The sequence below is a fragment of the Lepisosteus oculatus genome, chromosome 14 (assembly GCF_040954835.1).
Source record: "Lepisosteus oculatus isolate fLepOcu1 chromosome 14, fLepOcu1.hap2, whole genome shotgun sequence".
Classification (NCBI taxonomy): Eukaryota; Metazoa; Chordata; class Actinopteri; order Semionotiformes; family Lepisosteidae; genus Lepisosteus; species Lepisosteus oculatus.
Window position 1 is genome coordinate 30,854,637 of NC_090709.1, and position 10,000 is coordinate 30,864,636.

Sequence of the window (10,000 nt, forward strand, 5' to 3'; positions counted from 1 at the left end):
GCGTGCTCAAGGGGGTGTGGCCGTAAGCGAGAGCAAGGTTCGCTGGCACCCTTCTTATTGAGAGGACAGCTCCGTCACCTCTTTTACGACGCTGCTTTTTTTCCCTTGCGTTTTTCTCTTCTTCCCACGTTCTCTCTCTTCACTGCCTTCGTCCCCGCTCTATTTCACTTCAGCCTTTCACTTTTGCTTCCTTCCAATGAGGACGGAGCTGCGGGAGAAAGGGCGCTATAGAGGATCGCTGTGGAGAGCTGCTGCTGTGCTTTGACATCTGAGCTCTGTGGAAAACGATCTCAATACAATTCTGAAAAACGCGACTCTCCGAACGCCAGCCGAACAAGTCTCCACAGCCGAAGCGCTGTGTCTCTTTTCAGCTGGCGATAAACCTTTCCTCGATCCTTTGCGGACTTGTAAAACTGTTCCTGATCAGAATAAAAAACGCTCACGCTAATACACAAGCACCCGTGTCTCACCAAAGCTGACAAATAAACAGACGGACAAGCCGCACTGCACGTGTGAACAGGGGAATGAGCGAGCGAGCGGGGATAGGGCGCCTCCTGCGCTTAAAAGCTTACAGCACCTGGTATTCCCAGGCTGTCTCCCATCCAAGTACTAACCAGGCCCATCCCTGTTTAGCTTCCGACACCAGACGAGATCAGGCGTGCTCAAGGGGGTGTGGCCGTAAGCGAGCGAAAGGCTCGCTGGCACCCTTCTTATTGAGAGGACAGCTCCGTCACCTCTTTTACGACGCTGCTTTTTTTCTCTTGCGTTTTTCTCTTCTTCCCACGTTCTCTCTCTTCACTGCCTTCGTCCCCGCTCTATTTCACTTCAGCCTTTCACTCTTGCTTCCTTCCAATGAGGACGGAGCTGCGGGAGAAAGGGCGCTATAGAGGATCGCTGTGGAGAGCTGCTGCTGTGCTTTGACATCTGAGCTCTGTGGAAAACGATCTCAATACAATTCTGAAAAACGCGACTCTCCGAACGCCAGCCGAACAAGTCTCCACAGCCGAAGCGCTGTGTCTCTTTTCAGCTGGCGATAAACCTTTCCTCGATCCTTTGCGGACTTGTAAAACTGTTCCTGATCAGAAAAAAAAAACGCTCACGCTAATACACAAGCACCCGTGTCTCGCCAAAGCTGACAAATAAACAAACGGACAAGCCGCACTGCACGTGTGAACAGGGGAATGAGCGAGCGAGCGGGGATAGGGCGCCTCCTGCGCTTAAAAGCTTACAGCACCTGGTATTCCCAGGCGGTCTCCCATCCAAGTACTAACCAGGCCCATCCCTGTTTAGCTTCCGAGATCAGACGAGATCAGGCGTGCTCAAGGGGGTGTGGCCGTAAGCGAGAGCAAGGCTCGCTGGCACCCTTCTTATTGAGAGGACAGCTCCGTCACCTCTTTTACGACGCTGCTCTTTTTCCCTTGCGTTTTTCTCTTCTTCCCACGTTCTCTCTCTTCACTGCCTTCGTCCCCGCTCTATTTCACTTCAGCCTTTCACTCTTGCTTCCTTCCAATGAGGACGGAGCTGCGGGAGAAAGGGCGCTATAGAGGATCGCTGTGGAGAGCTGCTGCTGTGCTTTGACATCTGAGCTCTGTGGAAAACGATCTCAATACAATTCTGAAAAACGCGACTCTCCGAACGCCAGCCGAACAAGTCTCCACAGCCGATGCGCTGTGTCTCTTTTCAGCTGGCGATAAACCTTTCCTCGATTCTTTGCGGACTTGTTAAACTGTTCCTGATCAGAACAAAAAAACGCTCACGCTAATACACAAGCACCCGTGTCTCGCCAAAGCTGACAAATAAACAGACGGACAAGCCGCACTGCACGTGTGAACAGGGGAATGAGCGAGCGAGCGGGGATAGGGCGCCTCCTGCGCTTAAAAGCTTACAGCACCTGGTATTCCCAGGCGGTCTCCCATCCAAGTACTAACCAGGCCCATCCCTGTTTAGCTTCCGAAATCAGATGAGATCAGGCGTGCTCAAGGGGGTGTGGCCGTAAGCAAGAGCAAGGCTCGCTGGCACCCTTCTTACTGAGAGGACAGCTCCGTCACCTCTTTTACGACGCTGCTTTTTTTCCCTTGCGTTTTTCTCTTCTTCCCACGTTCTCTCTCTTCACTGCCTTCGTCCCCGCTCTATTTCACTTCAGCCTTTCACTTTTGCTTCCTTCCAATGAGGACGGAGCTGCGGGAGAAAGGGCGCTATAGAGGATCGCTGTGGAGAGCTGCTGCTGTGCTTTGACATCTGAGCTCTGTGGAAAACGATCTCAATACAATTCTGAAAAACGCGACTCTCCGAACGCCAGCCGAACAAGTCTCCACAGCCGAAGCGCTGTGTCTCTTTTCAGCTGGCGATAAACCTTTCCTCGATCCTTTGCGGACTTGTAAAACTGTTCCTGATCAGAATAAAAAACGCTCACGCTAATACACAAGCACCCGTGTCTCGCCAAAGCTGACAAATAAACAGACGGACAAGCCGCACCGCACGTGTGAACAGGGGAATGAGCGAGCGAGCGGGGATAGGGCGCCTCCTGCGCTTAAAAGCTTACAGCACCTGGTATTCCCAGGCGGTCTCCCATCCAAGTACTAACCAGGCCCATCCCTGTTTAGCTTCCAAGATCAGACGAGATCAGGCGTGCTCAAGGGGGTGTGGCCGTAAGCTAGAGCAAAGCTCGCTGGCACCCTTCTTATTGAGAGGACAGCTCCGTCACCTCTTTTACGACGCTGCTTTTTTTCTCTTGCGTTTTTCTCTTCTTCCCACGTTCTCTCTCTTCACTGCCTTCGTCCCCGCTCAATTTCACTTCAGCCTTTCACTCTTGCTTCCTTCCAATGAGGACGGAGCTGCGGGAGAAAGGGCGCTATAGAGGATCGCTGTGGAGAGCTGCTGCTGTGCTTTGACATCTGAGCTCTGTGGAAAACGATCTCAATACAATTCTGAAAAACGCAACTCTCCGAACGCCAGCCGAACAAGTCTCCACAGCCGAAGCGCTGTGTCTCTTTTCAGCTGGCGATAAACCTTTCCTCGATCCTTTGCGGACATGTTAAACTGTTCCTGATCAGAATAAAAAACGCTCACGCTAATACACAAGCACCCGTGTCTCGCCAAAGCTGACAAATAAACAGACGGACAAGCCGCACTGCATGTGTGAACAGGGGAATGAGCGAGCGAGCGGGGATAGGGCGCCTCCTGCGCTTAAAAGCTTACAGCACCTGGTATTCCCAGGCGGTCTCCCATCCAAGTACTAACCAGGCCCATCCCTGTTTAGCTTCCGAGATCAGACGAGATCAGGCGTGCTCAAGTGGGTGTGGCCGTAAGCGAGAGTAAGGCTCGCTGGCACCCTTCTTATTGAGAGGACAGCTCCGTCACTTCTTTTACGACGCTGCTTTTTTTCCCTTGCGTTTTTCTCTTCTTCCCACGTTCTCTCTCTTCACTGCCTTCGTCCCCGCTCTATTTCACTTCAGCCTTTCACTCTTGCTTCCTTCCAATGAGGACTGAGCTGCGGGAGAAAGGGCGCTATAGAGGATCGCTGTGGAGAGCTGCTGCTGTGCTTTGACATCTGAGCTCTGTGGAAAACGATCTCAATACAATTCTGAAAAACGCGACTCTCCGAACGCCAGCCGAACAAGTCTCCACAGCCGAAGCGCTGTGTCTCTTTTCAGCTAGCGATAAACCTTTCCTCGATCCTTTGCGGACTTGTAAAACTGTTCCTGATCAGAATAAAAAACGCTCACGCTAATACACAAGCACCCGTGTCTCGCCAAAGCTGACAAATAAACAGACGGACAAGCCGCACTGCACGTGTGAACAGGGGAATGAGCGAGCGAGCGGGGATAGGGCGCCTCCTGCGCTTAAAAGCTTACAGCACCTGGTATTCCCAGGCGGTCTCCCATCCAAGTACTAACCAGGCCCATCCCTGTTTAGCTTCCGAGATCAGACGAGATCAGGTGTGCTCAAGGGGGTGTGGCCGTAAGCGAGTGCAAGGATCGCTGGCACCCTTCTTATTGAGAGGACAGCTCCGTCACCTCTTTTACGACGCTGCTTTTTTTCCCTTGCGTTTTTCTCTTCTTCCCACGTTCTCTCTCTTCACTGCCTTCGTCCCCGCTCTATTTCACTTCAGCCTTTCACTCTTGCTTCCTTCCAATGAGGACGGAGCTGCGGGAGAAAGGGCGCTATAGAGGATCGCTGTGGAGAGCTGCTGCTGTGCTTTGACATCTGAGCTCTGTGGAAAACGATCTCAATACAATTCTGAAAAACGCGACTCTCCGAACGCCAGCCGAACAAGTCTCCACAGCCGAAGCGCTGTGTCTCTTTTCAGCTGGCGATAAACCTTTCCTCGATCCTTTGCGGACTTGTAAAACTGTTCCTGATTAGAATAAAAAACGCTCACGCTAATACACAAGCACCCGTGTCTCGCCAAAGCTGACAAATAAACAGACGGACAAGCCGCACTGCACGTGTGAACAGGGGAATGAGCGAGCGAGCGGGGATAGGGCGCCTCCTGCGCTTAAACGCTTACAGCACCTGGTATTCCCGGGCGGTCTCCCATCCAAGTACTAACCAGGCCCATCCCTGTTTAGCTTCCGAGATCAGACGAGATCAGGTGTGCTCAAGGGGGTGTGGCCGTAAGCGAGAGCAAGGCTCGCTGGCACCCTTCTTATTGAGAGGACAGCTCCGTCACCTCTTTTACGACGCTGCTTTTTTTCCCTTGCGTTTTTCACTTCTTCCCACGTTCTCTCTCTTCACTGCCTTCGTCCCCGCTCTATTTCACTTCAGCCTTTCACTCTTGCTTCCTTCCAATGAGGACGGAGCTGCGGGAGAAAGGGCGCTATAGAGGATCGCTGTGGAGAGCTGCTGCTGTGCTTTGACATCTGAGCTCTGTGGAAAACGATCTCAATACAATTCTGAAAAACGCGACTCTCCGAACGCCAGCCGAACAAGTCTCCACAGCCGAAGCGCTGTGTCTCTTTTCAGCTGGCGATAAACCTTTCCTCGATCCTTTGCGGACTTGTTAAACTGTTCCTGATCAGAATAAAAAACGCTCACGCTAATACACAAGCACCCGTGTCTCGCCAAAGCTGACAAATAAACAGACGGACAAGCCGCACTGCACGTGTGAACAGGGGAATGAGCGAGCGAGCGGGGATAGGGCGCCTCCTGCGCTTAAAAGCTTACAGCACCTGGTATTCCCAGGCGGTCTCCCATCCAAGTACTAACCAGGCCCATCCCTGTTTAGCTTCCGAGATCAGACGAGATCAGGCGTGCTCAAGGGGGTGTGGCCATAAGCGAGAGCAAGGCTCGCTGGCACCCTTCTTATTGAGAGGACAGCTCCGTCACCTCTTTTACGACGCTGCTTTTTTTCCCTTGCGTTTTTCTCTTCTTCCCACGTTCTCTCTCTTCACTGCCTTCGTCCCCGCTCTATTTCACTTCAGCCTTTCACTCTTGCTTCCTTCCAATGAGGACGGAGCTGCGGGAGAAAGGGCGCTATAGAGGATCGCTGTGGAGAGCTGCTGCTGTGCTTTGACATCTGAGCTCTGTGGAAAACGATCTCAATACAATTCTGAAAAACGCGACTCTCCGAACGCCAGCCGAACAAGTCTCCACAGCCGAAGCGCTGTGTCTCTTTTCAGCTGGCGATAAACCTTTCCTCGATCCTTTGCGGACTTGTAAAACTGTTCCTGATCAGAATAAAAAACGCTCACACTAATACACAAGCACCCGTGTCTCGCCAAAGCTGACAAATAAACAGACGGACAAGCCGCACTGCACGTGTGAACAGGGGAATGAGCGAGCGAGCGGGGATAGGGCGCCTCCTGCGCTTAAAAGCTTACAGCACCTGGTATTCCCAGGCGGTCTCCCATCCAAGTACTAACCAGGCCCATCCCTGTTTAGCTTCCGAGATCAGACGAGATCAGGCGTGCTCAAGGGGGTGTGGCCGTAAGCGAGAGCTAAGCTCGCTGGCACCCTTCTTATTGAGAGGACAGCTCCGTCACCTCTTTTACGACGCTGCTTTTTTTCTCTTGCGTTTTTCTCTTCTTCCCACGTTCTCTCTCTTCACTGCCTTCGTCCCCGCTCTATTTCACTTCAGCCTTTCACTCTTGCTTCCTTCCAATGAGGACGGAGCTGCGGGAGAAAGGGCGCTATAGAGGATCGCTGTGGAGAGCTGCTGCTGTGCTTTGACATCTGAGCTCTGTGGAAAACGATCTCAATACAATTCTGAAAAACGCGACTCTCAGAACGCCAGCCGAACAAGTCTCCACAGCCGAAGCGCTGTGTCTCTTTTCAGCTGGCGATAAACCTTTCGTCGATCCTTTGCGGACTTGTTAAACTGTTCATGATCAGAATAAAAAACGCTCACGCTAATACACAAGCACCCGTGTCTCGCCAAAGCTGACAAATAAACAGACGGACAAGCCGCACTGCACGTGTGAACAGGGGAATGAGCGAGAGAGCGGGGATAGGGCGCCTCCTGCGCTTAAAAGCTTACAGCACCTGGTATTCCCAGGCGGTCTCCCATCCAAGTACTAACCAGGCCCATCCCTGTTTAGCTTCCGAGATCAGACGAGATCAGGCGTGCTCAAGGGGGTGTGGCCATAAGCGAGAGCAAGGCTCGCTGGCACCCTTCTTATTGAGAGGACAGCTCCGTCACCTCTTTTACGACGCTGCTTTTTTTCCCTTGCGTTTTTCTCTTCTTCCCACGTTCTCTCTCTTCACTGCCTTCGTCCCCGCTCTATATCACTTCAGCCTTTCACTCTTGCTTCCTTCCAATGAGGACGGAGCTGCGGGAGATAGGGCGCTATAGAGGATCGCTGTGGAGAGCTGCTGCTGTGCTTTGACATCTGAGCTCTGTGGAAAACGATCTCAATACAATTCTGAAAAACGCAACTCTCCGAACGCCAGCCGAACAAGTCTCCACAGCCGAAGCGCTGTGTCTCTTTTCAGCTGGCGATAAACCTTTCCTCGATCCTTTGCGGACTTGTAAAACTGTTCCTGATCAGAATAAAAAACGCTCACGCTAATACACAAGCACCCGTGTCTCGCCAAAGCTGACAAATAAACAGACGGACAAGCCGCACTGCACGTGTGAACAGGGGAATGAGCGAGCGAGTGGGGATAGGGCGCCTCCTTTGCTTAAAAGCTTACAGCACCTGGTATTCCCAGGCGGTCTCCCATCCAAGTACTAACCAGGCCCATCCCTGTTTAGATTCCAAGATCAGACGAGATCAGGCGTGCTCAAGGGGGTGTGGCCGTAAGCGAGAGCAAGGCTCGCTGGCACCCTTCTTATTGAGAGGACAGCTCCGTCACCTCTTTTACGACGCTGCTTTTTTTCCCTTGCGTTTTTCTCTTCTTCCCACGTTCTCTCTCTTCACTGCCTTCGTCCCCGCTCTATTTCACTTCAGCCTTTCACTCTTGCTTCCTTCCAATGAGGACGGAGCTGCGGGAGAAAGGGCGCTATAGAGGATCGCTGTGGAGAGCTGCTGCTGTGCTTTGACATCTGAGCTCTGTGGAAAACGATCTCAATACAATTCTGAAAAACGCGACTCTCCGAACGCCAGCCGAAGAAGTCTCCACAGCCAAAGCGCTGTGTCTCTTTTCAGCTGGTGATAAACCTTTCCTCGATCCTTTACGGACTTGTTAAACTGTTCCTGATCAGAATAAAAAACGCTCACGCTAATACACAAGCACCCGTGTCTCGCCAAAGCTGACAAATAAACAGACGGACAAGCCGCACTGCACGTGTGAACAGGGGAATGAGCGAGCGAGCGGGGATAGGGCGCCTCCTGCGCTTAAAAGCTTACAGCACCTGGTATTCCCAGGCGGTCTCCCATCCAAGTACTAACCAGGCCCATCCCTGTTTAGCTTCCGAGATCAGACGAGATCAGGCGTGCTCAAGGGGGTGTGGCCATAAGCGAGAGCAAGGCTCGCTGGCACCCTTCTTATTGAGAGGACAGCTCCGTCACCTCTTTTACGACGCTGCTTTTTTTCCCTTGCGTTTTTCTCTTCTTCCCACGTTCTCTCTCTTCACTGCCTTCGTCCCCGCTCTATTTCACTTCAGCCTTTCACTCTTGCTTATTTCCAATGAGGACGGAGCTGCGGGAGAAAGGGCGCTATAGAGGATCGCTGTGGAGAGCTGATGCTGTGCTTTGACATCTGAGCTCTGTTGAAAACGATCTCAATACAATTCTGAAAAACGCGACTCTCCGAACGCCAGCCGAACAAGTCTCCACAGCCGAAGCGCTGTGTCTCTTTTCAGCTGGCGATAAACCTTTCCTCGATCCTTTGCGGACTTGTTAAACTGTTCATGATCAGAATAAAAAACGCTCACGCTAATACACAAGCACCCGTGTCTCGCCAAAGCTGACAAATAAACAGACGGACAAGCCTCACTGCACGTGTGAACAGGGGAATGAGCGAGCGGCCGGGGATAGGGCGCCTCCTGCGCTTAAAAGCTTACAGCACCTGGTATTCCCAGGCGGTCTCCCATCCAAGTACTAACCAGGCCCATCCCTGTTTAGCTTCCGAGATCAGACGAGATCAGGCGTGCTCAAGGGGGTGTGGCCGTAAGCAAGAGCAAGGCTCGCTGGCACCCTTCTTATTGAGAGGACAGCTCCGTCACCTCTTTTACGACGCTGCTTTTTTTCCCTTGCGTTTTTCTCTTCTTCCCACGTTCTCTCTCTTCACTGCCTTCGTCCCCGCTCTATTTCACTTCAGCCTTTCACTCTTGCTTCCTTCCAATGAGGACGGAGCTGCGGGAGAAAGGGCGCTATAGAGGATCGCTGTGGAGAGCTGCTGCTGTGCTTTGACATCTGAGCTCTGTGGAAAACGATCTCAATACAATTCTGAAAAACGCGACTCTCCGAACGCCAGCCGAACAAGTCTCCACAGCCGAAGCGCTGTGTCTCTTTTCAGCTGGCGATAAACCTTTCCTCGATCCTTTGCGGACTTGTAAAACTGTTCCTGATCAGAATAAAAAACGCTCACACTAATACACAAGCACCCGTGTCTCGCCAAAGCTGACAAATAAACAGACGGACAAGCCGCACTGCACGTGTGAACAGGGGAATGAGCGAGCGAGCGGGGATAGGGCGCCTCCTGCGCTTAAAAGCTTACAGCACCTGGTATTCCCAGGCGGTCTCCCATCCAAGTACTAACCAGGCCCATCCCTGTTTAGCTTCCGAGATCAGACGAGATCAGGCGTGCTCAAGGGGGTGTGGCCGTAAGCGAGAGCTAAGCTCGCTGGCACCCTTCTTATTGAGAGGACAGCTCCGTCACCTCTTTTACGACGCTGCTTTTTTTCTCTTGCGTTTTTCTCTTCTTCCCACGTTCTCTCTCTTCACTGCCTTCGTCCCCGCTCTATTTCACTTCAGCCTTTCACTCTTGCTTCCTTCCAATGAGGACGGAGCTGCGGGAGAAAGGGCGCTATAGAGGATCGCTGTGGAGAGCTGCTGCTGTGCTTTGACATCTGAGCTCTGTGGAAAACGATCTCAATACAATTCTGAAAAACGCGACTCTCAGAACGCCAGCCGAACAAGTCTCCACAGCCGAAGCGCTGTGTCTCTTTTCAGCTGGCGATAAACCTTTCGTCGATCCTTTGCGGACTTGTTAAACTGTTCATGATCAGAATAAAAAACGCTCACGCTAATACACAAGCACCCGTGTCTCGCCAAAGCTGACAAATAAACAGACGGACAAGCCGCACTGCACGTGTGAACAGGGGAATGAGCGAGAGAGCGGGGATAGGGCGCCTCCTGCGCTTAAAAGCTTACAGCACCTGGTATTCCCAGGCGGTCTCCCATCCAAGTACTAACCAGGCCCATCCCTGTTTAGCTTCCGAGATCAGACGAGATCAGGCGTGCTCAAGGGGGTGTGGCCATAAGCGAGAGCAAGGCTCGCTGGCACCCTTCTTATTGAGAGGACAGCTCCGTCACCTCTTTTACGACGCTGCTTTTTTTCCCTTGCGTTTTTCTCTTCTTCCCACGTTCTCTCTCTTCACTGCCTTCGTCCCCGC

At 52.3% G+C, this 10,000-nt stretch overlaps 14 non-coding genes and 3 pseudogenes across 14 annotated transcripts in view; all 17 read right to left on the minus strand.

The window, feature by feature from the left end:
• LOC138216572 (5S ribosomal RNA) overlaps positions 1 to 28 on the minus strand; it is a 119-nt gene extending 91 nt beyond the window's left edge. Inside the window, exon 1 of the ribosomal RNA XR_011180284.1 lies at positions 1 to 28. This exon is cut by the window's left edge and continues 91 nt beyond it. This is a non-coding gene — a ribosomal RNA (5S ribosomal RNA).
• The window catches only part of LOC138242338 (zinc finger protein 850-like), a 1,462,105-nt pseudogene that overhangs the window by 284,544 nt on the left and 1,167,561 nt on the right, over positions 1 to 10,000 (minus strand).
• LOC138218811 (5S ribosomal RNA) lies at positions 566 to 684 on the minus strand (annotated as a pseudogene).
• Positions 1,223 to 1,341, minus strand: LOC138244572 (5S ribosomal RNA). The gene has a single exon (XR_011193187.1). It is a non-coding gene; the product is annotated as a 5S ribosomal RNA (ribosomal RNA).
• LOC138216132 (5S ribosomal RNA) lies at positions 1,880 to 1,998 on the minus strand. Its single transcript, XR_011179844.1, has one exon. It is a non-coding gene; the product is annotated as a 5S ribosomal RNA (ribosomal RNA).
• LOC138216632 (5S ribosomal RNA) lies at positions 2,536 to 2,654 on the minus strand. Its single transcript, XR_011180344.1, has one exon. It is a non-coding gene; the product is annotated as a 5S ribosomal RNA (ribosomal RNA).
• LOC138216955 (5S ribosomal RNA) lies at positions 3,192 to 3,310 on the minus strand. Its single transcript, XR_011180668.1, has one exon. It is a non-coding gene; the product is annotated as a 5S ribosomal RNA (ribosomal RNA).
• On the minus strand, positions 3,848 to 3,966 carry LOC138245260 (5S ribosomal RNA). Its single transcript, XR_011193871.1, has one exon. It is a non-coding gene; the product is annotated as a 5S ribosomal RNA (ribosomal RNA).
• On the minus strand, positions 4,504 to 4,622 carry LOC138244958 (5S ribosomal RNA). The gene has a single exon (XR_011193575.1). It is a non-coding gene; the product is annotated as a 5S ribosomal RNA (ribosomal RNA).
• Positions 5,160 to 5,278, minus strand: LOC138245314 (5S ribosomal RNA). Its single transcript, XR_011193924.1, has one exon. It is a non-coding gene; the product is annotated as a 5S ribosomal RNA (ribosomal RNA).
• On the minus strand, positions 5,816 to 5,934 carry LOC138244573 (5S ribosomal RNA). The gene has a single exon (XR_011193188.1). It is a non-coding gene; the product is annotated as a 5S ribosomal RNA (ribosomal RNA).
• Positions 6,472 to 6,590, minus strand: LOC138245315 (5S ribosomal RNA). The gene has a single exon (XR_011193925.1). It is a non-coding gene; the product is annotated as a 5S ribosomal RNA (ribosomal RNA).
• On the minus strand, positions 7,128 to 7,246 carry LOC138218144 (5S ribosomal RNA; annotated as a pseudogene).
• LOC138245317 (5S ribosomal RNA) lies at positions 7,784 to 7,902 on the minus strand. Its single transcript, XR_011193927.1, has one exon. It is a non-coding gene; the product is annotated as a 5S ribosomal RNA (ribosomal RNA).
• On the minus strand, positions 8,440 to 8,558 carry LOC138244575 (5S ribosomal RNA). The gene has a single exon (XR_011193190.1). It is a non-coding gene; the product is annotated as a 5S ribosomal RNA (ribosomal RNA).
• On the minus strand, positions 9,096 to 9,214 carry LOC138244576 (5S ribosomal RNA). The gene has a single exon (XR_011193191.1). It is a non-coding gene; the product is annotated as a 5S ribosomal RNA (ribosomal RNA).
• Positions 9,752 to 9,870, minus strand: LOC138245318 (5S ribosomal RNA). Its single transcript, XR_011193928.1, has one exon. It is a non-coding gene; the product is annotated as a 5S ribosomal RNA (ribosomal RNA).